The sequence below is a fragment of the Callithrix jacchus genome, chromosome 9 (assembly GCF_049354715.1).
Source record: "Callithrix jacchus isolate 240 chromosome 9, calJac240_pri, whole genome shotgun sequence".
Taxonomy (NCBI): domain Eukaryota; kingdom Metazoa; phylum Chordata; class Mammalia; order Primates; family Cebidae; genus Callithrix; species Callithrix jacchus.
Window position 1 is genome coordinate 33,636,563 of NC_133510.1, and position 26,971 is coordinate 33,663,533.

The following is a 26,971-nucleotide window of genomic DNA, read 5'->3' on the forward strand; positions in this document are numbered from 1 at the left end:
GCACCCGGCCAAATTTCATAATGTTTTAAGAAAGTTAGGCATTGTTTTCCTTTTTTAGCTGCAGTCTTTAATTCCTGTGTTAAACACCTTATTTCTTAATACTTGTAGTAACTTAATTGGTCAGTTTTCTGACCAATTCCAGATTGATAAATTCAGTTTGGATCTTTATGGGGTCACTTCAAAAATTCTAGACCCTTCTTAGGATTTAAAATGCAGTAGAGCCTCTGAATACCTTTATAAATTCCTCTTTTATATTGCTCCAAGAAATGCTGACAGGAGTCAAGGACAAACATTAATTAAGTAAACCTGAAGGCTATATGACTCCTTTACCCCAGAGATTTACTCATTTCTCTGTAGCTCATTGGACAGTCTGCCAGCAACACAAAATACACAAAATCTGATGGTGAGCTTTCCCTCCCTGTCAAGTAAAACTCTCTATTTCTCAGAGAAGTTTAAGTTTTTCCTCTCATTAATACTATCTTTATCCCCACAAAAATTAAAGCACACCTGGCTATCAAATCTTCCTTTTATTTTTTTTAACAGATAAAGTGCAAAAAGTGGATTGATATCATTATAAAATTATAGTTCCATAATCTGTCTCCTCCCATTTCATGTTATTTTGTTCAGTCACAGTCTGAGCATCTTCCTCATAGACCAGGAAGAGGGTTGACTACTTCTTAGACATGATGGGGTGCTCAGTCTTACCCTAGATCTCTATTCAGAATTTTAAAAAGGAATCTCCATGTGTTACAGCTTTCTAAAGTCTCATAGTCATGCACACATAAGAACCTTGCTTTAGTTCCCATCCACAGAATGTAAAAAACACAAAGAAATCTGCAGACCAAACAAGATCAAGTAGCAGCTTGCAATGTGAACTCCTAATCTCTGGGTAGATTTTGAAATGATCTGAGAATCTAATCATATTACATTTTAGACTTACATGAATCTTGTCAACTGTACATAGGTCATGACAGAAACTTAGTATTTTTTGGGGAAGAAGGTAAATAGAGGAGATGGTGGAAAGAAGACAAGAAAGGGTTTCTGTGGCTACAGTGTGGCCATGGAGCCAATTGAACCATGGCAGTTGGCCAGTATACACAGCCTGTGAACTGGAAATTCAACAAAAACAGAGATCAACAAGTGGTAGCATCCTACATGTGTTATCCTGTACCTTTTTTTTTTTTTTTAACTATTACAACTTGAAGATGATTCATATTGGTACATATAGAACTTCATCAGTCTTTTTGACAACTCTATAGTATTCTATTGCTTGTTTGTTCTATAATTTATTTAACCAGGTCACTACTAAGTGACACATTGTTGTAAATAATCTTTTTAAATTAAATACAATAGTGCAATGAATGACTGCTGTGTCATTTGAGGTTCATTCTGAAAAATTCCTCATATGGAATTGCCCTGACAGTGGATAGGCAGGTTTGAAATTTTGAAAGATATAACCAAAACTCTTCGCCCTAGACGAGTACTTGAGAGTGCCTATTTTTCCATGCCCTTACCAAATCAGCATCTTCACCCATTCAGTAGGACTAGCCTTTAAACCCTTATCAGTCATGCTCCAAAGTCTCTGTTCTCAGGAAACACCATGTTTATCACCCCTGAAAAAAACCAAAAATCATTCTTAAAAATGTCTGAAATCCCCTTACCTAGAGAGACTCATGGTTTGTGACATTAAAATAAAGACACACTTGGAAATGTTAAGGCTCTCTTTTACTCATTCACACAGCCCCACGAGTCAGCTCAACAGCCGGCTCTTTTAAAGGGAGGTGGCGACAAGGCGCGGTGGCTCATGCCTGTAATCCCAGCACTTCGGGAGGCTGAGGAGGTCAGATCACGAGGTCAAGAGATCAAGATCATCCTGACCAACAAGGTGAAACCCCATCTCTATTGCAAATACAAAAATTAGTTGGGTGTAGTGGCACTTGGCTGTAGTTCCAGCTATTGTGGAGGCTGAGGCAGGAGACTCATTTGAACCTGGGAGGCGGAGGTTGCAGTGAGCTGAGATCATACCACTGTACTCCAGCCTGGGCAATAGAGTGAGGCTCCATCTAAAATGAAAATAAAAATAAATAAAGGGAGGTGGAGGTGGCAGGATTTCAAAGGTTCAGTAAACATGGCCTAGGACTCGTTCTGCAGTGACCAGAGCAGGGAGCAATTCTTCAGAACTGGGTGGAAGCCTGGATCCCACCTGATCAAAACCCTTCATTGTGTTGCTGGAGAAAGAAGCCTAGAGAGGCTAGTGACTGACCCACAGAGCTGACCAGGAGAACAGGCAGGAGAGGACTGGACTTTCTGGAGTGTGAGGAAACCCGTCTGATTCTCAGGCAACTAACAAATCAGGAGCACTAGAGTAGCTCTGGGGGACAAAAATAAAATATTTAACAAAAATATTTATTGTTCATTATGGGAAAAATAAGGACTCTGTTGGACTTAGTTTATGGTATAATGTTGTTTGTATTTTTAATTTCATCCTGGGGAGGGAACACCATTGTTCCAATTCAGCCTGAAGGTGAACTTGGTGTCTAGGTGTCTTGAGCCAGTGCTTTGTTCCTTCTTCCTCCACATGCTCTCTCTATTTGAGCACCACTAGACATTACAATACAGCAGAAGAAAGTGGTATTTCTGGTTCTCCACTGTTTATTCTGATTTTAAGTAAAATAAATGGTGAAATACACACATTATGTATTATTTATTTATTTATATTTGAGGTGGAGTTATGCTCTGTTGCCCAGGCTGGAGTGCAGTGGCACAGCTTGGCTCACTGCAACATCCACCTCCCAGGTTCAAGTGATTCTCCTGCCTCAGCCTCCCAGGTAGCTGGGATTACAGGTGCTCACCACCACGTCTGGCTAATTTTTTTTTTTTTTTAATTTTAGTGGAGACAGGATTTTGCCATGTTGGCCAGGCTGGTCTAGAACACCTGACCTCAAGTGATCCACCTGCCTCAGCCTCTCAAAGTTCTGGGATTACAGGTGTGAGCCATTGTGCTGGGCCTTAATTTATTTTGAACACATTTTCAGAATTCCTAAAAAAATTCAGCGGGACTCAAAATTGCCTACATTTTAAATATAAGAATTTATAAACTGCTAGTTTCTAAGTATCATGTCTGCAAGTCAGGATTCCCGATCCAGAGACAATGGCCTTGATGGGATGGGGCCTGAAGGCGTCATCGAGAGTAACTGGAATGAGATTGTTGACAACTTTGATGACATGAACCTCTCAGAGTCCCTTCTCTGGTTTTGAGAAGCCTTCTGCCATCCAGCAGCGAGCCATTCTACCTTGTATCAAGGGTTATGATGTGATCGCTCAAGCCCAATTTGGGACTGGGAAAATGGCCACATTTGCCATATCGATTTTGCAGCAGATTGAATTAGATCTAAAGGCCACCCAGGCCTTGGTTCTAGCACTCACTTGAGAATTGACCCAGCAGGTACAGAAGGTGGTCATGGCACTAGGAGACTACATGGGTGCCTCCTATCACGCCTGTACTGGGGGGCACCAACATGCGTGCTGAGGTGCAAAACTGCAGATGGAAGCTCCCCATATCATTGTAGGAACCCCTGGCCATGTGTTCGATATGTTTAATCGGAGATACTTGTCTCCCAAATACATCAAGATGTTTGTATTGGACGAAGCTGATGAAATGTTAAGCCGTGGATTCAAGGACCAGATATATGACATATTCCAAAAGCTCAACAGCAGCACCCAGGTAGTTTTGTTGTCAGCTACGATGCCTTCTCATGTGCTTGAGGTGACTAAGAAGTTCATGAGGGACCCCATTCGGATTCTTGTCAAGAAGGAAGAGTATCTGCCCTGGAGGGTATCTGCCAATTCAACATCAACATGGAATGAGAGGAGTGGAAGCTGGACACACTGTATGACTTGTATGAAACCCTGATCATCACTCAGGCAGTCATCTTCATTAACACCCGAAGGAAGGTGGACTGGCTCACTGAGAAGATAAATGCTCGATATTTCACTGTCTCTGCCATGCATGGAGATGTGATCATGAGGGAGTTTTGTTCTGGCTCTAGTAGAGTTTTGATTACCACTGACCTGCTGGCCAGAGGCATTGATATGCAGCAGGTTTCTGTAGTCATCAACTATGACCTTGCCACCAACAGGGAAAACTATATCCACAGAATAGGTCGAGGTGGATGGTTTGGCTGTAAGGGTATGGCTATTAACATGGTGACAGGAGAAGACACATGGACTCTTTGAGACATAGAGACCTTCTACAACACCTCCACTGAGGAAATACCCCTCCATGTTGCTGACCTCATCTGAGGAGCTGTCCTTTCACCTAGCCTTAGCCCCAGCCAGAGTTCAGTCTTGGGGGGCTGAGGGAGCAGCTGGAGAGGGGAGGGAAGGGAGCCAAGGGATGGACATCTTGTCATTTTTTTTTCTTTGAATAAATATCACTTTTTGAGGCAAAAGAAGGAACCGTGAACATTTTAGACACCCTTTTCTTTGGGGTAGGCTCTTGTCCCAGGCACCAGCTCTTCTCCAAAAAACGCTAATCCATTTACCTAACCTAGTAACCTCCAGATCCCAGAGGCTCTCCTCACCTCAGCCGAGCTCCTTTGAAAGTGATTCAAGGGACTATGTCACTCAGCCTCATTTGCTGGACCAAATCTAGAGGGAGAACCACTAAAAGCCCTGAGTAAGGTTGCCCAGGGGATTGTCCCCAGGTGGGGGGAAGCAGGGGAGAGAAAATGGTAGCCATTTTTACATTGTTTTGTATAGTATTTATTGATTCAGGAAACAAACACAAAATTCTGAATGAAATGACTTGGAAACTGCCAAGAAAAAAAAGAATTTATAAACCTAGAAAACCTCAAGTAATATAAAAATTTATGAAAATAAGCATACATTATGATAGTATAAATTATTCAGCAATAAAATCTATAAAATAATGTATTTTAAAATTTCTTCTTTTTCTTAGATATCGGGTCTTGCTATATTGCACAGGATGGTCTCCAGCTTCTAGACTCAAGCAATCTTCCTGTTTCAGCTTCCCAAGCAGCTGGGACTACAGGTACATGTCACCACTCCCGGCTCACACATTTGTACCCCCTCTCTTTGAAGAGTACTTTTTGAAATTGTTGTATTCTTTTGTTTTTAGAGTGGCACTTTTTTTTTATTATGATAAGCTGTTCTATTTTGTTTTGAAGAGAGTGTTTCTGGTTTGTCTTTGTTTTTCTCAGTTTCATTGTGCACACACTGAGACTTATGCTTTCAGTGGAAGCTTTCCAATTGCACATCTGGTTGCTCATTGCAACCTTTATGGGTGTAGTCCTGTCTAGATATAAAAAGTTGAATACAGATTTGTTTTGTTGCATGAATTAAAAATTGAGTCATTGAGTTTTGAATACATAGAGGATTTAGATTTCATGTTTTTTTTAAATATAAAAATATCAGCAGCATTCAGAATGAAGTATGTATTTCAGTACTTAAGAATAACATAGTTTACCAGAATACTGAAAATGGTATCGTAAACACTAAGTACCATAGTATCAGTTTTTGATTCTTTTTCCTCTTCTTTTTTGTCTTTCTGTTTCCTGAGCTTTTAATTCAGATTTGTAAAATGACATGAGTGTGGCTGAATTGTGAATTATGTAGGCCCTCATGACTGCACCTGTGAATTTGACCGCTTTTTAGGAGAACCTTTTATTTCTTTAAGGAAATGCTTGCTTACATTTAAGCAACTGACTTAAAAATTGGCTTTTTGCAATGCAGCATATCTACTAGTCAATGTTTGAAAATATTAATTTTATATATAGTTCTTAGACTACAGTAAGAAAAGTTGGATGGAGACTTAACTGGTGAACAAGGATAAGAATCTAAGCCTTAACCAATCTGACAGCCCCTATTGAAAACTGATTTGAGCTGGTGAGTTCTGCCAAGTGATGGTGCTCTTTTATAAAACTCATGTCACAAACTAAAACATTTGCCCAAATTAATTCTTATAAATCTAGCCTCAGATGTGAAGAAACATCTATGTAAAGATTGCATTCACAAGGGATGTCATTCCCCATCATATCCATGTCAGTGCACCTATCCTTGAATTTTTTTAAGCATTAGGGTGAACTACATGAAATTGCTTTGTTTTTGGCAAAAAAGTAGTCAAGAAGCAGCAGCTTCTTATGGCATAAGCTATAGTTTGTTTCCTGAAGATGCTATTTCTAACATCTTTTTCTTTCCAAATATTTCTGGGAATATTTGTGATAAAAAAATAAGCATAGTTTACCTGTTTCTGTCTGTCCTAATTGAAATTGTTTCAGTCTGTCCTACTTGGATTTATTAACTGAAGCTGAATTAATAAATATCCACTGGAATCAGATGTTGGGAGAAAATGGCCAAAGGAAGCAGCTCTGGGTATCACTGTCGAGGTTCCCATCATAGTATCTTTCCAGAATCTTAGGGATGGCAGTACCGTAGGTGAGGCATCTGAGGTGTTTGTGGCTGTCCTTGACATCCTGTTCACCATTTTTTGTCTGGTCATAACACACAAGCTCCAAACCATCTACATTAGAAAGCCAATATCTAGTCCTAAACAGCTCGTTTTCGTTCATAGTTGAAAGAATCTTGGTGGCCAGCTTTCAGCACTGAAAATAGACTGTATTAAAATAGAATTACATTAGAATTGCAACCAAGTGCAATTAAGAACAAACCAGGCAACTTAGTGCAAAGTTTCAGCTCTTTTGGTAAAGAAAGACTTATTTTGAACTATTTTCTTTAAATTCTAATGTTACTGTAAAAATATTTACTTTAATAACTCAAAAGGTGCTGTTTCTTTTATAACATAGTTGAATACATTTTTCTTCTTCAGTAGTTCTTTCTTTCTTTCTTTCTTTCTTTCTTTTTTTTTTTTTGAGACGGAGTTTCTCTCTTGTTACCCAGGCTGGAGTGCAATGGCGTGATCTCGGCTCACCGCAACCTCCGCCTCCTGGGTTCAGGCAATTCTCCTGCCTCAGCCTCCTGAGTAGCTGGGATTACAGGCACGCGCCACCACGCCAGCTAATTTTTTGTGTTTTTAGTAGAGACGGGGTTTCACCATGTTGACCAGGATGGTCTCGATCTCTTGACCTCGTGATCCACCCCGCCTCGGCCTCCCAAAGTGCTGGGATTACAGGCGTGAGCCACCGCGCCCGACCAAGTAGTTCTTTTTATATTTGTATACTAACCGCTTGTGTGTATGGCATTAATTTTATGATACTTGAATGTGAGAGAAAGCACTGCAATAGGGGTCAGATACTTCTATTATGAAATTCACGCTGTAGTTCTATAAAGTGCATACATTAAAACATTATAAACTAGGTTATACTTTTCATTTTTGCCTGAAATCAAATAAATTTTATCTAGAATATCGGGCCCAAAGAAAATATAAATAAATACAAAAACTTGCACTATAACAATAAATCTCATTATGTATTCCTTTATACTGGAGAGAATTCCTTAGCAAAGGAGTCCGGGTCCCACTGGAAGGACCCCCTTCCATACACCGTTCCAATTCCGTAGCAGCCTCGGCTCTCTCCTCGACGGACAGCAGATGGCGCTGCGCTTCCCTTTTTGCGCCTCGGTGACGGGACAGGAGCCCAACTTTGGCAGAGCTGAGTTGAAGATTGCAAGCGACCTATTTGGAACTGGGAGAGCAATGGAAACTACGCATTTAGCATCACAATTTACTTCGCTTCATACTGATTTGTGCTCTGGAGGACGTGCAGTTTCTGTTATCCGTGATCCAGAGGGCTGCGTGTGTTGGATTAACCGGGCTCATACCGCTTCCAAACGGCTTGTCAGGAGAAGGTTGCTCAGGCAGGTGGAAAGACTGTTCTTAGCAGCACTCAACCAACACAGCAAACGGACATTCCCTTCTTTCTCATAACAAATTTGTATTTATGAAAGATACCTTGGTGCTCTTTAGTGGGCTATGGTGACAAGATGTGATTTGTAACTTTGAGAAGTTTGTGGTCAAGAAGGTGACCTGAAGATATTCAGTCAAAACTAAACAAACTCTGTGTTTCTGCTTCATGCACTAATTGTGTTCAGGGCTCCCCAGCAATCCGTCCTCTCTTTAGTCTTTTGGTCTGTGTCTGCTTTCTTCTTCTAAATCTGCTCCTTTGGGTAAACCTTGGCAAACGGATATATGTAGCTTTGTTTTCTTAAATAACTTTATAGAAATGCTTTATTAGTGGAAAATAATGGCATTGAGTATAATAATCATGTAGATTTCATCTAATTGTGATCGTAGGGATTATTTAATGCAACTGATTAAATAATACTGTGAGAAAGTGACACCTAGCCATGTGCAATGCCGTGCTCAGTTCACATACAGGTGGAGTGAGAACTCTGACCCAGGTTTCCTGAGCATCAGTCTAACAACCCATCTGACGTTATGTTCGATTGTATTTTTAAACAGGGTACAGATCGTAAATGTCAAGGTTAATTTGTCTCCCTGCCATGCAGCTCATGGATGGATTTTGGTCACACTCATTGCACAGCCATACATGCAAATCCCTCACCATCATTCCCCCCAGTCAGTGGCTTGGTTCTCTTTGCTGCTGTTCCCTTTGTCACACCTATACCATGCACTAGCCCTGTTGTGCTGGAGCTTCCTCTCTAGACTATGAGGTTGTCAGGAACACTTGTGCCGTCTCTCACTCATGTTTGTATTCTCTGTGTCCTGCGTAGTGTCCGACATCTCATAAGCTCTTGGAAATGTTGACTGAAGGAGTGAACTTTTGATGGAGAATACCTTGAAAGTGGCAAACCAGCGTGTGGTGGGAAGACCTCCTCAGGTTCTGAACATAGAGACACGCTGGAAATATAAGAGAAAGCCTTAAATGTAGAGCTAAGCTTGAAAGTGAGAAAAGGCACTCTGACATGCTAAAAACAAAACAAAACAAAACCAAGCAACAGCCAGAATTCAGAATGCTGCAGAGTAGAAGCAGAACAGGACTAGAATAGGTGGCAGGAAAGGAGATATTTTCAGCAGGATGAATTGCAAGTGAGTTTATATATCCATAGACACTTACATGACAGGCAGCCATTCTATCTATGGACCTGAGCTTTGCTTTATATCTGATTGCAAGGCCCCAGCACTAGGGCACAAAAAGGTGCATAATGACTGCGTGCCCTGGATATTCCTTGTTTTGTGAGCTCAAAGGTACCACAGAAGCTTCTTTGGGTTTGTATATTTTGAAGGGTATCTGATACTAGAGACAATCCAATAAGTCAGTGAAGGACAGGGGTCCCTGAAGTCACTTTAAACAACTCTGGTGTCTACAGGAAACAAAGGAAAAAACAAGGAAAAACCCTAAATTAGCCAACAGGCTGTTTAATAAAACAAATGTCTTATTCCAGACGATGCTGCCCATTTACCTCAAATGTGTAGTTTATGGATGTTTGTCATTCTGTTCTTTCCTTATTTGTGTAATGGGAAATATTTGCAGTCAAAAAATAGGTTCTGCAAAAGATTTCATTTCATTTAAAAACTTCAACAGAAACATGATTGTGAGTGCCCTATATCCCAGGGTTTGTCAGAAATTTATTTAGAGTCATTATTGGGGCTCTTTCCACCTCCCTTGGGTTGTATAATAAGGTTTGGATTCTGTCCCCACCCAAATCTCATGTTGAATTTGAGGAGGCTCCCGGTGGGAGGTGATTGGATCATGAAGCCTGATTTCTCCCTTGCTGTTCTCATGGTAGTGAGTGAGTTCTCACAAGATCTGATGGGGTTTAAAAGTGTGTGACATTTCTCCCCCTTTGTTCTCTCTCTTTCCTGCCACCATCTTTTGCCTTCTGCTATGATTGTAAATTTCCTGAGGTCTCCCCGTCATGCTTCCTGTTAAGCCTGTGGAGCTGTGAGTCAATTAAACCTCTTTTCTTCATAAATTACCTAGTCTCAGGTTTCTTTTTCTTTTCTTTTCTTTTTTTTTGAGACAGGGTCTCACTCTGTCACCCAGGCTGGAGTACAGTGGCATGATCTTGGCTCACTGCAACCTCTGCTTCCCAGGTTCCAGTTATTCTCCTGCCTTAGCCTCTGGAGTAGCTCGGGTTATAGGCATACAACACCACACCTGGCTAATTTTTGTATTTTTAGTAAAGAACAGGTTTCACCATGTTGGCCAGGCTGATCTTGAATTCCTGACCTCAAGTAATCTGCCTGCCTCAGCCTTCCAAAATGCTGGGATTACAGGTGTGAGCCACTGCACCTGGCCTCAGGTAGTTCTTTATAGCAGTGTAAAAACAGACTAATACATATAAGATGCAAGGTGACTTAGCAGTGCTTACTTTATGGGGTGGATCATCCAGCCTCAGTCTAGCATGGTCACAGCTGACACCTGCTTTTCCCAAGCCATGTGCCTTGGCGGCAGGCAGCTCTGTGACTTCTGGGCTAAGCTCAGGTACAAGAAACTTGTCCAGCCCCACGTTCAGAGGACTGACCTGAAGGAGCCTTGACTACTTCCATTCTTTCCTTTCCTGTAGCACAAAATACAGAGAGGAAACACACAGTGTAGTATTTCAAAATATAATCCTGCCCCACTTATATGATGGGGACAATGAAATCTGTCCTACTCTACCTTTCTTAAGGATGTTGACAGAATTGGTTGAGCTGGGTCTGTGCAAGCCCTCTCAGTTATAAAATGCTGGTTGCTGGGGAAGCTGCAGCTTGTATGGGGGCTGAGCCATGTGGAAGGCGCCATGTGGGGGTCTGACAGTGCCCCACCCTAAAGGTTTTCCTTTAGCCTCTAATTCATGCTTGTTTCCTTGGATTGAACACCATATGACCTAGAGGCATTCATTTGTGTTTAGGGTCTGTGTTGTCCAAAAATACATGCCTTTAAATCCTAGAATCACATTCAGTGAGGTGAGAAGCTCTCATTATGAAAGTATCCGAGAACAGAGTCCAGTGGAGTGAATGATGTTGTCATGTTTTATATCAGTTGCTCATTCCATGTCATGTTTGCATTAAAAGGATGAGTCAGAGGCCAAGAGTGGTGGCTCTTGCCTGTAATGCCAGCACGTTGGGAGACCCAGATAACAGGATCAGACAACAGGATCAGACAACAGGAGTTTGAGACCCAGACAACAGGAGTTTGAGACGAACCTGGACAACATAAAGAGACCCCATCTTTATAAAATAAATAAATAAGCTGGGCATGGTGACATGTGCCTGTAGCTCCAGCTACTTGGGGGACTGAAGTGGGAGTATCACTTGAGCTTGTAAGGTTGAGGCTGCAGTGAGCTATATAATTGAACCATCGCACTCTAGCCTGGTAACAGAGCAAGACCCTGTCTCAAAAAAAAAAAAAAAAAAAAACCAAAAAGGCTGGGCATGATGGCTCATGCCTGTAATCCCCCCACTTTGGGAAGCCCAGGCTGGTGGATCATGACATTGGGAGATCGAGCCCATCCTGGCCAACATGATGAAACCCTGTCTCTATTAAAAATACAAAAATTAGCCGGGTGTAGTGGTAGGCACGTGTAGTCCTAGCTACTCAGGAGGGTGAGGCAGGAGAATCACATGAACCCAGGGGGCGGAGCTTGCAGTGAGCTGAGATCACGCCAACTGTACTCCAGCCTGGGTGACAGAGATAGACTCTATCTCAAAAAAAAAAAAAAAAAAAGAAAGAAAAAGAAAAGGAATGGGTCAGAGATGTTGCCTGTATTGTTTAAATGGTTCCTCACTCTCACTTTCCTTCTCTCTATAATTTTCTCTTTATTCCTGGAAAATATATAATTGAATTCAAGTTAATCTGAATATGATGTGACTCCCTATATTAGAGAGAATCACCAGGTTCGAAATCAAAAGACTTGGCTTCAAGTTCCGGGACTGCCACTCACATGCTGAGTGACCTTGAGCAGTCTTCAGCCTTTCTCAGTGGCCTGCGTCTCACCTGCAGACTTCGGGATGACGGTGCTGATGAAAGGCAGCAGCGAGGTCGTGTGTATGGAAGCGCATGGTGAATGTAAACTGCTTGACAGGAGTTAGTTATTGTGGCTGATTGTGGTTTTTTGATGTTTTTGACCTGTATCTTTAATATCCTGTGACTGCTGGAAGATCAATAGCTGGTTGGATAGTCTTTTGTCCCTCACCCAAGAGTTTTGAGACTATTACAAAAACAAATTAGCTCTTAAATCCATGGAAAGTAAAAGTTGTTTTTTTTTTGGCAGAGTCTTGCCCTGTCTTCCAGGCTGGAGTGCAGTGGTGTGATCTTGGCTCACTGCAACCTCTGCCTCCGGGGTTCAAGTGATTCTCCCAGCTCAGCATTCTGAGTAGCTGGGACTACAGATGCATGCTTTCCTGCCTGGCTAATTTTTGTATTTTTAGTAGAGATGGAGTTTCACCATGTTGGCCAGGCTTGTCTCAAACTCTTGGCCTCGTGTGATCCACCCACCTCGGCCTCCCAAAGTGCTGGGATTACAGGCATGAGCCACTGCACCTGGCCAAAAGTTAATATTTTGAGTTTCTTGTCTGAATAGGGACACTGTTAGGATCATGGTTTAAGAGTCTGCTTAAAACTCTCCAGGGAGCACAAGTCTCCCCTAGGCTCCCTCCAACCTGAGGAAAAGGGGCTTTGATGAGGGGGCCAAGTGGCTTTCCAGGGACACACCTGGGCTGCGAGGCTCAAGGAAAGGGATGTGGGCATGGTGGTAGGCCCCAGGTTACAGCCTCGGGGGCCTTTTTCTCCCTGATAGCTACTCTCCCGTGCAAGCCTGTGAGGCTGGTGTCTTAGGAAAGCTTGAGCTGCTTCCAAGTTGGTCCAAGTTACTTGGAGGGACTCTTGCTTTCCGGTGTCTGGGGGCTGAATAATGACAGAATTTATTATCCAAACCTGGACACGAGTAGGAAAGGGTCTGTTATGAACAATGACACAGGAATGCACCCCACCTACGAGTGTGGTTTAGGGAAGACCCTTCTTTTGGTGCTCTTTTCTTTAGCTTCCTTTTTCTTTTCTTCCTCTTTTTTTTTTTTTGAAATGGAGTCTCACTCTATCACCCAGGCTGGAGTGCAGTGGCACAGTCGTGGCTCACTGCAACCTCGACTTCATGGGCTCAGGTGATTCTCCCCCGTCAGCCTCCCTAATAGCCAGGACTGCTGGCGTACATAACCACGCCCGGCTAAATTTTTTTGTATTTTTGTAGACTTGGGGTTTTTGTCTTCTTGCTCAGGCTGGTCTCAAACTCCTGTGCTCAAGCAATCCTCCCACATCAGCCTCCCAAAGTGCTGGGTTTATAGGTGTGAACCACTGTGCCTGGCCTTTATTTTTATTCACATCTTTCCACAGAGTGGTAAATCCCCAAGAGCGAAGAGAAGAGTGGACCCAGGGAAGAGGCCATAGAGTGGGAGGTCTCCCAGACTGGGCTTTTGGTCCAGCAGAATTAGGCATTTCACATAAGGCTTTCAGCAGATATTTAGAGTCAGCAGCAGTGAGCCCTTGACTGGCCTTATCTTCCATCCTCCTCAGGTGTCCAGCTGGAGCTGAGGTTGGCTACAGTAGGAGGGATACCAGAGGTATTCATTTCCATTTCATTCGTCACAAGTGGTACTAGGCGCCCGTGTCAAATAATAATTTATAAGAACTAACATTTATTAAACACAATGAAATCTTGCTAAGAAGTTTATATGGATTATCTCACTTAATCCATGCAACTGTCTCTTTAGGGAAGTTACTACTGTGTCTATTTTGCAGATGAGAAAACTGAGATCGGGATGATAAGTTGCTAAACCCTTACAGCCAGGAAGTGGCAGATCGGGATTTGGATTTGGGGTCTGCCTCTAGAACAAGCTTTTAACCGTGATACCGTCAGCCACAGCCCCATCTGGAAGGAGCTTACTGCCTGGGAGAGAGAGTGGAGGATGCTTTGCTGTAAAAAGCTCTGTCATAGAGACATATCCACGTCAGAATAGGGGCACTGAAGGGGAGCAACTCCTCTTGCTAGGAGGCGCTGAGCAAGCTGCAGGAGTGACATTTTTAGCTTCCTCATCTTGGCTGCACTGTCTTGCTTCTACCTGGCTTCAGCTTGCTTTCTCTCAGTCTTTGCTGCTCACTCACCTCATGGTGTAATTAAGTTTCCCTGTGATTCCTTTCACCTCTTCCTAAAGGTGGATAGTTTTCTTCTGCTGCTGAACGTCTGGAAATGTGCCAAGGCAGAGGTAACTCAAAAAGCCAGCTAAGGCTGGGTGCAGTGGCTTACACCTGTAATCTTGGCACTTTTGGAAGACAAGGTGGGCAGATCACTTGAGGTCAGCTTGGCCAACACGGCAAAACCCTGTCTCTACTAAAAATACAAAAGTTATTTGGGCCTGGTGGCACACCTGTAGTCCCAGTTACCCAGGAGCCTGAGGCATGAGAATCTTTTGAACCCCAGGGGTGGAGGCTGCAGTGAGCCACGATCTGCCAGTGTATTCCTGCCTGGGTGACACAGTGAGACTCTGTCTCAAAAAAAAAGCCAATTGAAGGGAGACATTTATGAAGACTTTCTGATATTCTGTGTGAAAATATTTTCACACATCCATTGGGGATGCCTTCCCAACTAATTTCCAGTGGAACTCAGGGCTGGAAATATGCTTTAAATGCTTGACCATTCTAGGCTTAAATAAGTAATGCATTGAAACAACAGCAAAAATAGGTAGTTGCAGTAGAAATTTTGGTGCAAAATTTGGCTTGTATCAAACATTTATATGGGTTTTTTTTTTGTTTGTTTGGAGTAAGATTGGTGGAAGACAACTGATACTCATCAAAGCGTGTCAGCTAGCCTATTTGTTAAAACTCAGATACCTGCACTCAATGCAAGAATTCAATCCACTTATTCTCAAATAAGATTTTGGGGGTAGTGGAGTCCAGGAATTTGTATTCGAAAAGATTTCAGATGATTAAAAAAAAATGCCAACTAGGCTGGGCGTGGTGGCTCATGCCTGTAATCCCAGCACTTTGGGAGGCTGAGGTGGGCAGATCACCTGAGGGCAGGAGTTCGAGACTAGTGTGGCCAACATGGCAAAACCCTGTCTCTAAGGGCTGGTGTGCACCTGTAATCCAAATTACTTGGGAGGCTGAGACAGGAGAATAGCTTGAGCCCAAGAGGCAGAGGTTGCAGTGAGCCGAGATCACATCACTGCACTCTAACCTGGGTGACAGAACAAGACTGCATCTCAAAAATTAATGAATAAATAAAAATATAAATAATAAAGGAAAAGATGCCAACTAAAGTTTGAGATCCATTGCTTTTAAACAATTAATTAATTAATCTTGCCATTCAATATTTAATAAACCCTGTGATCTGCCAGTTATTTTTTTTCTTTTCTGATTGCTCTTTGAATTCTATGCCAGTCATTTTACGGGTTATAATGACCTGGTGTCTTCATTTCAAGGACTCACATGTCAGTGAGAGACATATAGGGAGGGTCTACAGAGCAGGCAAGTTATATTACCTAACCACTCTAGGAATTGTGGAATATCATGGCTGACCTTGGAGGTGTGAGACTCTGCAATTAGAATCTTTTAAATAAAGTCCTTTGATGCCTGGGCACCATAATGAGACCCCATCTCTACAAAAAGTTTAAAAAAAAATTAGCTGGGCATGGGGTGCATGCCTGTAATCCCAGTGACATGGGAAACTGAGGTGAGAAAGGATGGCTTGAGCCCTGGTATTCAAGGCTACAGTGAGCTGTGACCGTGCCACTGTACTCCAGCTTGGGTGACAGAGTGACACCTGTGTCAAAAAAAACCCCAAAAAACAAAAAGCAAAAAAACAAAAATAACCAGAGCTCCTTTGAAGAAATTTTGGAGAGGAGTCATTCAGTCATTTTGTGAAACAGTGAGATTATACTATCACAGCAGAGCCAAAAGTGAATCCTGAATGCTACAGGAAATGAGCAGGGCAGGCAGGGAACAGCATCAAGGAGTCTGGATTATGCTACTAGGCCTCGAGTTAGTTGGGAGAGGTATCTGGTTCTGCCTAGCAAGTGTCTTCGTGCTTGGCTCCAGATGCCAGCGGAACTTAAAAATACACAAAAGAGGCAAGCTTCCCTTTTGTGGGAATTCTAGCTGGATCAGAATCTTTTCCCACCATGGTAAGAGAGAAGCAGCTGCCTTAGCAGTGAGGGGAAGCCACGTAGGGCCTTTGATTTGCATGTGTCCACAGGCATCAGTTCAGTTCAATGAGCTGATGAAATTGATTTTCTCACTGCATTGACTGGTTGTCAAACTGAATTGCTGTGGCGATTGGCTGGTTCAGCATCTTGCAGATACAGCCAGCAACTCCAATGACTCGATCACATTCTAAAAAATGAATTTCACAAAGGTGCTGTCTCTTTTTTTAACGAAGTTTTAATTCCTTTTGTGAAAGTCGGGCATTTGCTTAAAAGGAGGTAAAAAACCCTCTTACTCAGTGACATTGACAAACACTTGGAAACATTCAGGATTTCACGTAAGAATTAATTTGGCTGAACTTTGGCTGTGCTTTGACTTTGAGATTAGTATGAGTAATAACCAAATAAGTTAAATATATTCTACTTTGCATTCGGCAGGTTTGCCGTGTTTTTCTTCTATCTATTATAACTATCTTCAAATTTGTGAGTCATCATACTATCAATCAAAGGTTGGAACCAAATTGTGAAGGGCCTTTGGTGCTAAGCAAGAGGATAGTTTTTCCACAAAACATCATTTTTGCCTGAATTGCTAGACACTATTTGCAATTTTAAAAATCTGTGTAGAAAACAAATATACTCTGCCTTCAAGTAGGATATGCATAATGAGAACCCTCAAATGATATTAGCAACACTCATATAGCATTAGTGAAATCCCTGCCATTAGGAAATGTTATTTTATATAAAAAAGTTGATAATAGGATACAAAGATGCTAATATGATTAGGTGATGAGCTGATAATAGGAATTTTTTTTTCATATCAGTGGTTTTCATTCATCAACAGCAAAGCTGATCTCCCTAATATGATATGATATTATAATAAAACCCAGGCAGAGAGTCCGCAGTGAAATTTATGGTGCAAAAGAAAAGTCAATAGCATTATAAATCTTATAAACTGATTATATTTCAGCTGTCAATGTTCTTGGCTGGGAAATCTCCTTTAATACCCGTGTCTTAGTCCTATTTATTTTAGTGATACTGAGCAAGGAAATGAAATAGATTTAAATCTTTATCTTAAGGATAACTTTAATGAGTGACAGTCAATTCCGCATGGCCTGATGGCTACAGATCTGCCACCTTTGCTTGGCTAACCTCCCATCCAATTAAATGAATATTTAAATGTAAGTAGTAGGCAGGGTGGAGTCAGTGGAATTTAAATAGGAACCAACAGATATAAACCAAGTTTTCTGTGATACAATCGCTTTAAGCAGTAAATGGCGATCTGAAGCTGTGTGATAGCTATTTGAATATCATCAGAGGATTACTATTGCAGGCTTGTATCATGGATTAGAGAAGAGAAACCCTTTTTTTCAATGGAAATATAGTCTAGCCATTGAGGCTTTTTGGAAAAGCATCTCCCTCAGAGAAAGGGGGCAAAAAGCAATGAGATTCAGTTGAGCCATTCAATCATCTAACTATAGTCTCTTGAGCTTAAGTAAAAATTCAGTATATAAGCAATACATGTCAGAGTAGTGACTAGAGGGCTTCCCTATCAATGCTTTGGAGAAATTCTTCAAGGGACCTGTAGTCCTAGCAAGCTGTTTCTTGTTGAGTGATACTAACAGAATATAAAATGTACCATGAGGAATGTAAAATGATGGCTCTCTCTTCTAGCTTATAAATTAAAAAAGAGTTGGCATATAAAAGTTGCTCTCAAAAATATAACAAATACTGCAGTAAGATATGAAAGTCTTAGTGTGAGTCTAATTTCAGTGTCTAATGCCTTGTCTATAAATCTGTTGTTCAGCATTATTAATAAATAGCACCAAACATGAGAATGATAAATACAGGCAGCTCAGCAAATTTGTATGTGTAGACAAAGGACTGAGAGAAATACCATCATTGAAAATGCTTTGTGCTTTGGGGTCTTAATATATAACAAGACCTGCTGCAGTGTGGAATGCAGAAGTAGGCAGACCCTTCCAGTAGCCTTTAAAAAAACCTCAATGTTGGGGACACTAGGAAAGCTTTGTTAGAGCCTTATTTTACCCATGGCATGCCAGAGGTGTGTCCCCTAGAGGGAGGCCTGTTCATTGAACTTTTATAAATATTTTCACCCTTAAGGATTCCAAAACACTTTATAAAGTAGATTCCAGGCTGGACATGGCGGCTCACATCTGTAATCCCAGCACTTTGTGAGGCCAAGGTGGGTGGATCACTTGAGGTTAGGAGTTTGAGACTAGCCTGAACCAACATGGAGAAACCCCATCTCTACTAAAAATACAAAAATTAGCCAGGTATGGTGGCATGTGCCTATAGTCCCAGCTACTTGGGAGGCTCAGACAGGAGAATTGCTTAAACCCAGGAGGCAGAGGCTGCAGTGAGCTGAGATCACACCACTGTATTCCAGCCTGGGTGACAGAGCAAGAATCCATGTCAAAAAAAAAAAAAAAAAAAAAAAAATTCCATAGCTCCTGTCATGTGGAAAACTCTTGCTGGCTTTCAAATATGGGGAGAAACCTCATACATTGTGTATGGAGGGCCAGTTCATTCTTGATGATATAGTCACTTGAATAGCCCAGGGCCACAGAACTTCCTTCCTTCCTTCTGAGAAAATATTTGAATTTAGCAAAATTCTCACTTTAAAATCTTCATTAAGCCCTTAGGTTACCACTAACTTCACTGGGCTAACTTGGACTAGGTTGGACTGAACTTGGGTCAGAAGCTACACAGTGCCATTTTCCTCTCCAGGTGAGAAAGAGTTGCTTGGAACAGACAGTAAGGGGAACAGCCCCAGTGAAGCTGCAGAATTCTTTCTGTGACCTTTTGATGCTTCTGAGATTTCAACTCTGACTTCCATCCAGTTGAATTTCTTACCTGTCCCCTCCACCCCATTTAATTAATCTGCTCTTGCTTGTTACCCTAAGCACACAGGCTGATTCGTTTGGTTCCTGGTTATCTGCTCTGTGTTGCCCTGCTACCCTTGTCTTGAGACCTAATCTAACCGCTGTGCACTCAGATACTACTTTTAACTTTTTACGCACTGCTGTCCTTGGATTCTGCTGCTCAGTCAGTTTTGTCCCAAGAAATGTGGCAAGTAGGCCAGAACTAAGTCATCAGCTGTGATTACTGAAGTAAGTAGGGATTAGCTCCTGACTTCTTTGTCAGGCAATGGGATTTAAGAAAAGTTTTTAAAAAATATTATAATAGGGCTACTTTTTTGGTTTTTTCCTTTTCTTCTATCAACATTCTGCCCCTTAAATTTTGTTTGATTATTAAATATTATGCATAAGCAAGTGCTAAAATAGATCTTTCCAGTGAGTTTCTAGCTATAGACAGTTTCCAGCCACAGCACATGCCGGGAGTTGTAGCCATCCCATTCATTTATGTAAACATCAGATGAAGTGAGGGGAAGAAAGGGGTCAGGAAGGCAGGTAGAGGAGTAAGAATGGTCAGCAGGAGCAGCCTCCTGGCATCACAGAACTGTGAGAGCTAACTTATCTGGAGTGCTAAGCATCTGCCCTGCATTTTCTTTTGCAACCTTTAGAACTTCCCTGGGAAGTCTGTTTCTACTGCTGATTTGGATGTGGAGAAACTGAGGCTTAGTGATGTTCTCCTGGTTACACAGCCGATAGATATCGGGATTTAAATTCAGACCCATCTAACTGCAGAGCTTAAATGCTTAATCATCTTGTTAGATTGCTTTTATCCTTTTATGAGTCAATTGAAAAAATATTTAATGATTGAAATTTACTAAAAATCCAATATGCCCTTCAATAAATTTGTATTTTATCAATGACACATTGAAAGACACATGGAACACAGCAGAACTCCCGTTGAGACGTGAGATCTAATTGCCCTCCCCTTGAATCACAGGCTTGCCCTGTGAATGTTTTGAGCAATAGAATGACACTGTGTGGTTTCCAAGGCTAGGGCATAAGAAACCTTGCTGCCTCCATTTGGCTTTTATAAATACTTCCTTTTTGGGTGCTATCTTTTTGCTACCTAGCCACTGTGAGAAGCCCCATGTACATAGAAATTCCACATATAGGTGTTGTGGTTGACAGCCTCAGCTGAGTTTCCCACTAAGAACCAACAATAGGCAGTTTTATGAGCATGCCATCTTGGATGTCCCAGCCCAGCCAAGTCCCCGATGACTGTTGCCATCCCAGCACTTCAGCCAGTACCGTGTGGAGCAGTGGAAACACCAATCCACCCACAGAATTAGGAGAGAAGAATAGATTTTGTTTTGATCAATTTTTTTTGGGGGGGTTGCTACACAGTAATAGATATCTGAAACATGCATCTATGTGTGATAATATGCTGTATGTAGTCTGCACACAGCAAATGACTGTGCTCATACAGATTCAAGAATCTCTGGAAATAACTCTGCAGTTCCATGAGGTCTGAGGCCCATTATTTGGGACCAGAGAAGAGGCTCATGGGAAGCTTCCCATAGTGATGCATATTACGCAATTGGCAATATCCTAATTCATGGAGTCCCAGACTGTATTCTCAATTGTCCCTGATGGTGTTCTCAATTGTCTCAGAGGGGATGTAAACTTTCTGTGGAGTGCCATGAAAAGTTGAGTTAAAATGCACACGCACACACACCCACAATTTAGATGATCTCAAATGAACAGTATGTATCTGGGTGACATTTGAAAGAAGCAGCCATTTGGATGTCTCTCCTCCAGAGAAAACATACAGGCTAAATGATGCATCAGTAAGTGCTTTTACCAGGCATTCTTAATAGCCTTGGTTTATATGCCTATAATTCTAACATGGAATTTCAGAATGCAATAAACAGAGAACAAAGTGCAACCATTTTACGATATTATTAAAATAGTGCATATAATTGTTATCTAGTAATCAGAATATTTTAAAAGATACTTGATTATAATGGGTGCTACATTTTAAATATTTCTCTTCTCTTAACATTGATTCATCTATATAGGACGTTTTTTTTTTTTTTTTTGTCACTGTTGTTTTGAGATGGAGTTTTGCTCTTTTTGCCCAGGCTATAGTGCAATGGCACTATCTCTGCTCACTGCAAACCTCCGCCTCCCGAGTTCAGGTGATTATCCTGTCTCAGTCTCCCGAATAGCTGGGATTACAGGTGCCTGCTACTGCCCAGCTAATTTTTGTATTTTTAGAAGAGACAGGGTTTCACCATGTTGGCCAGGCTGGTCTGAAACTCCTGACCTCAGGTGATCCATCCATCTTGGCCTCCCAAAGTGCTGGGATTAAAGGCGGGAGCCACTGTGCCCAGCCTATATAAGAAGTTTAAAAATCATTCTTTTAAAAATATGGTCTCAGTTTTTAAGTTTTGATTATGTTCTGGTTATAGATAGTTTCTGTTTATTGTGCAGGAACTATCATGGTGAACCTTTCCGTAGCCCTGCAGGGTAGTTGTGAGCATCCCCTTTATAGATAGAGAAACTGACACTGAGAGAGCTTAAATTTCTTGCTCAAGGTTCCTTCATTAATAGCTGCAGAGCCAGGATTTGAACCACAGTCTAGCCGATTCCAGAGTCATGGACTCATGCCGTCTTCTATGACTGCACCTCATATTGCCCTTCTAAAGAGCTTATGATTCAAAAGGCAATTTGTAATAAAAAGCCAGACTGGAATCGAGGTTTTAAAAGCACTGCCTGCCCTTTCAGGTATAAAACATTTTGTTAGAAGGAATAACAGCATAATTATAGCAAATGTCTCCACCTTCACCGTCAGCTACTGCACACAGGTCTAGGTTACAAGTTCAAAATTTCACCGATTATTGGCGCATAATTGGCTTCATGTAGATGATAGATGTATTACTGATTGATTATCATGACTTGGTCATATTTGAAATGTCAAAGTAGAAAATTGAATTGTCATATTATCGCATGTTCTCATTCAAGCACCAGATAAATATTACAAATGATGATTTTCCACTGAGTACTATATAAAGAATTTATGGAATATTAATAATACTGTTATCCACAACCTTCATGCTTGGTGGATGACCCCAAACTGAAATCATGTTTGACTTTTGAGGAATAAACCTTGAGAATGAGCTGCTTCATACCACGTCTCTGCTGCCTACAGTGTCATAAGGTAAATATTCCTAAGGACAATACCTGCCTCCCTTAGAGAGAATTGGACATTTATGACTCACCTAATAACACTTTTTTTTTTTGCCTCATCCTTTTACAGCTTCCATGTTATGCCAGTCATGATGTCTTCCAAGGTGAAATCACATCCTCACAGAGAATCAAGTGGTTGCTTTGAGATAGTCAAGGCTCAGTCCCCTATTCTAAACTCGGTGAAGATACTGACAGCTTTTAAAAATGCTGCTGTAAACCATCTGCAGAAATTGAACGTTAGTTTCTATTTCCTGACTGGTGTAACCTCTCTGCTTTCGCTGGGGCACTGGGGACCTCTTTCCACACACCTGGTTAAGAAGAGTCTGGGAGGAAAACCCTGGAGATAAAAGGCTGAGACAAGAGATGTCAGCTTGTGAGGTGCAGCCCTCTGCTCTGGGCCCTTGAAAGTATTAAAGTGTTCTTCAGATTCCTAAGTGCATCAAACTTTGCCTGTGGACTGAATAAACCCACTTTTTAGAGACAGAGTCTCCTCTGTCAACCTGACTGGAGTCCAATAGCGCAGTGTTGGCTCACTGCAGCCTCAAACTCCTAGGCTCAAGGAATCCTTTTGCCTCAGCCTCCCAAGTAGCTGGGGCTACCAGTGTGCAACACTGTGTCCAGCTTTAAAAATTTTTTTGGAGAGGCAAGTTTCCCAGGCTGGTCTTGAACTCCAGGTCTCAAGGGATCCTCCCACCTCAGCCTCCCAAAATGTTAGGGTTATAGGTGTCAAACTGCACCCAGCCTCACACAATTTAACTACTTTTTAGATATTTGTAGAATATAGATACTGCTATGTTAATTACTACTTATATTAAGATCACATTGAATTTATAATACCTATATATGTTTTAAATTGATAAGAATTTAAAAAGTGTAACAGGGAGTGCATGGAATTTTTTTTTCCCTCAAATTATCTGAAGCCATAGACTGGGCCAGGAACTGTTTGTTCAAGTATGTTGCTCTGGAGAGCTAGAAGAACAGCCAGGAGTATATAGTTCCTGCCCGTCAAACCCTGCTGGTCGATGTGACAGTTGAGGAAAACTTATGTTCTAGTGTTTTTATGATTCTTTTGGGTAGACTGACTGTAGAAGTTTCCTAAGCACTTCAGGGTCTGCTCTAGTACTCAGCGTAATCATTCTTTCATCCTTCCTGGGTACAGTTACCCTTAGGTCTCCATGGCTAGAGCCTAAACGTTTTTAAAATTTCCATTTCATTGTATGCCCTATGGGTAGTAGGTGCTCAGTAAATGCTGGTTAGTGCTGAAGAGGCTGCTTCGCTCTAAACACGCCTCTTACCAAATCATCACCATTAATCACGTTCATATTCAGGCTGGTATCTATGAAGTGAATGAAGCATCCCTGGCTTATAGAGAAAAGGAAATCAATGCTTTATAAATGTCATTGAAAATGTGTCTTTTCTGCTCCTCCTTGTTATTCAGAAAAGAAACAAAATGTGTTCTAATTTGAATTGGCCACCTGGCTTTTAGAAGTGGCTTCTTACAGAGCTGGATTTAAATGTCTGGTATCCATGTTTCTTTCTTATACTGCACATCATCATGTTTGGAGTGGAAATGCCATAGGGCATGGATACTTTTTGACTCCTAAATGTGCAGTAAATGTGAACCCCAGGATAATTAAGTGTTTTACAAGGCACCATGTTCTCGCTTTCTTTGTGTTCTGTACCTGGTGTTTCTTTAGTTAGTCATACCAAAGCTCAGTTAGTTTCATAGTTAAGCCATATGATGAATAACCTAGCTTTGGTTCACTAACCTATGAGCCCAATGAGCATCTATAATCTTGCTTTTATGGAAAATGCTGAACAGCTGTCTTTGTGACTGGACCTACTTAGAGCTGGTACAATTCTTGCCAGACTCCAAATGCCCTCTGGGTCAATATGCAATTAGTATACAAATTTCATACCATGTAATGTGGGCCAATTGCTCAAACATTAATGAGCTTCAACATCCCTTAGTGACCTTGTTAAAATGCAGACTTGAGCCCCACCCTCCTACTGTATACTCCACTAAATTAGGGGTGGGGCACGGGAATCTACATTTTTGCCAGCCACCCTAGGTGATTCTGATGCTTGTGTTCTGGTGTACGGGACTGCAGGCATGGCAGAGAAGATGAGAACTGGTGCTTTGAACATGATTAGGATTTAGACAGGGTGGGGATGTCATTCAAGTGTGAAGGTGGGGCTGGGCATGATGGCTCACACCTGTAATTCTAGCACTTTGAGAGGCTGAGGCAGATAGATCACTTGAGGCCAGGAGTTCAAGACCAGCCTGGCCAACATGGTGAAACCCCATCTCTACTAAAAATACAAAAAATTAGCTGAGCGTGGTGGCATGTATCTGTGGTCCTAGCTACTCGGACTGAGTATTGAGGCACGAGAGTCGCTTGAACCCAGAGGCAGAGGTTGTAGTGAGCTGAAGTTGTGCCACTGAACTCTAGCCTCGGTGACAGAGTGAGACTCTGTCTCCAAAAAAAAGAAAGAGTGGAGATGGAATAGCATGAGCGGAAGGAAGTACATAGGAGACCAAGTGTGAGGTAGTGAAGTGTGGAGTGAGGAGTGCACGCCCTGAGGTCTGACAGACCTGCTTCACTCATGAGTCTCCCTGCTTTGCCACTGGCAACATTTAAGACTTAGACAGGTTATTTCACCTCCATCCTCAGTTTCCTCATCTCTAACATAGTCATAATAATGGCATCTATCTGAGGGTTGCTGTGAGAATTAAATGAAAATATGCACTTATTGTGCTCAGTGTATGTCAAGGCCTTAGTAACATTAACTTTTATTATGAATATATAAGAAAAACTGTATTTAAAATTTCTTTTCCTCCCTGTAGTTGTAGAATTTATGGTTTGAAAGTTCAGTTTTTCCTTCCTTCCCTCCTTCCCTCCTTCCTTCCCTCCTTCCCTCCTTCCTTCCTTCCTCCCTCCCTCCCTCCCTCCCTCCCTCCCTTTCTGTCTCTCTCTTTCTTTCTTTCCCAGTGATCATGGAGTCATATGGAGAAGTAGGAAGTTCCCAGAGTTTGGTGAGAGGGAACAGAATTCTTTGGGAAGGTTATAGAATATGTATTTCCCCTGCTAAAATAAGACAATTTCTGAAAGTCCCAGTTTCACTCTTCTGAAAAGAGCCAGGGAAGAGCAGAGAAGGGCGTAGGGCTACAGGCAGGATTCCAAGTTCTGGCTAGCCACTTGCCTGCTACGCAGTTTTGATTTACTTAGTCAAGTCCCCTCTCTGTGCCTCAGTTTCCTTCTTACTAAATCGAGAGGGTTCTAAGGGTTTGACAGGACAGAGTGTGCCCTTGAGGAGAATGGGGGTGTGAGTGTGTGTGGGTGGAGTGGTGGCTCTGGGGCAGGATCGCCAGTGCTTGAATGTTACTAACTGTGCAATTATGGCCAATTACTTTGCCTTTTTCCACCTCAATTTCTTCATCTGTAAAGTGTGAATAATTCTGATCAGACCTACCTATGTCCTTTGACCATTTATCCATTGATGGACACTTAGGTTGATTCTGTATCTTAGTTATTGTGACTAGTGCTGCAATGAGTATATAACAGTTAATATACACGAAATGTTTAAAACAGTGCCTGGGCACACAGAGTGCTCTGCGAATGTCAGCTTAATATTATTATATTGATGTATTGTCAAAAATGTTCCTTTTAGGGAAAATCATTTTTTCCATGAGGATTTAGGGATTAGTCTCAAATCTTCAACCAAGGACATCCCTTATCTTTCACTATTTCCCAGTCTTTCTTTGGTTTCTGAGTTTCTCCTCACTGTTGTCCCAGACTTCTAGTACATTTATGGAGTGCTTAATGCATGCAAGTGAATTGCTCCTATAGCACGGTCATGGTGAAGCTTCACCACACCCCAAGTGTGCGCCTGACATTCCGGACTTACTGGATGTAAGTGGCAGTGACTGCTCCAAAGCAAATACTCTTCACCTGTATTTTATTCTTCATTTTCAGCTCACCCTTTTCTTTTTTTTATTTCTGAGAATTTATGGAGTATGTGAGAAAAATTGTTATGTGCATATAGTGCATAATGATCAAATCAGAGTGTTCATCATGTTCCTTACCCTAATGCAATCTATTTTGTGAAGTATAGTCATCCCACTCTGCTGCAAATACTGAGTTGATTCCTTTTACCTTACTATATATTCACACCCTTTAACCTACTGCGCTTCCTCCTGTTCTCTCCTTTCCCTGCCCCTCCGCTGGCCCTTCCCAGTCTCTGTTGTCTGCATTGCCACTCTCTACCTACATGAGATCAACCTTTTGGCTTCCACATGTGAGTAAGAACATGTGATATTTGTCTTTTGTGCCTGGCTTATTTTGCTTAAGATAATGACCTTCAGTTCCATCCATGTTGCTACAAATGACATGATTTCATTCTTTTCTATGGCCAAATAGTATTCCATTGTGCATATATACCATATTTTCTTGGTCCATTCATCCACTGATGGACACTTAAGTTGATTCTCTATTATAGATATTGTGAATAGTGTTGTGGTAAACATGTAAGTGCTCGTATCCCTTTGAAATATTGATTTTTTTTCCTTTGGGTAGATCCTCAATAGTGGGATTGCAGGATCAAGTCCATACTATTGTTTATTCCACTTCCCCTCCCTACCTTGACACTTCCCTGCTTTTTAAACTCTATTGTTTCTTTGACTAGTGCTAGTCCATCTTGGCTTTGACCCTTTTGGAGTAGCACTTACTTC

The 26,971-nt window shown here is 41.6% G+C and overlaps 1 long non-coding RNA gene and 1 pseudogene across 1 annotated transcript; both read left to right on the forward strand.

Annotated features, from left to right (window-relative positions):
* The first annotated feature begins 1,143 nt into the window (after positions 1–1,143).
* Positions 1,144–25,180, forward strand: LOC144577879 (uncharacterized). The gene is made up of 3 exons (XR_013522708.1): positions 1,144–1,885; positions 4,961–22,210; positions 22,310–25,180. It is a non-coding gene; the product is annotated as an uncharacterized LOC144577879 (long non-coding RNA).
* On the forward strand, positions 3,104–4,813 carry LOC100411665 (eukaryotic initiation factor 4A-I pseudogene; annotated as a pseudogene).
* Positions 25,181–26,971: the final 1,791 nt, after the last annotated feature.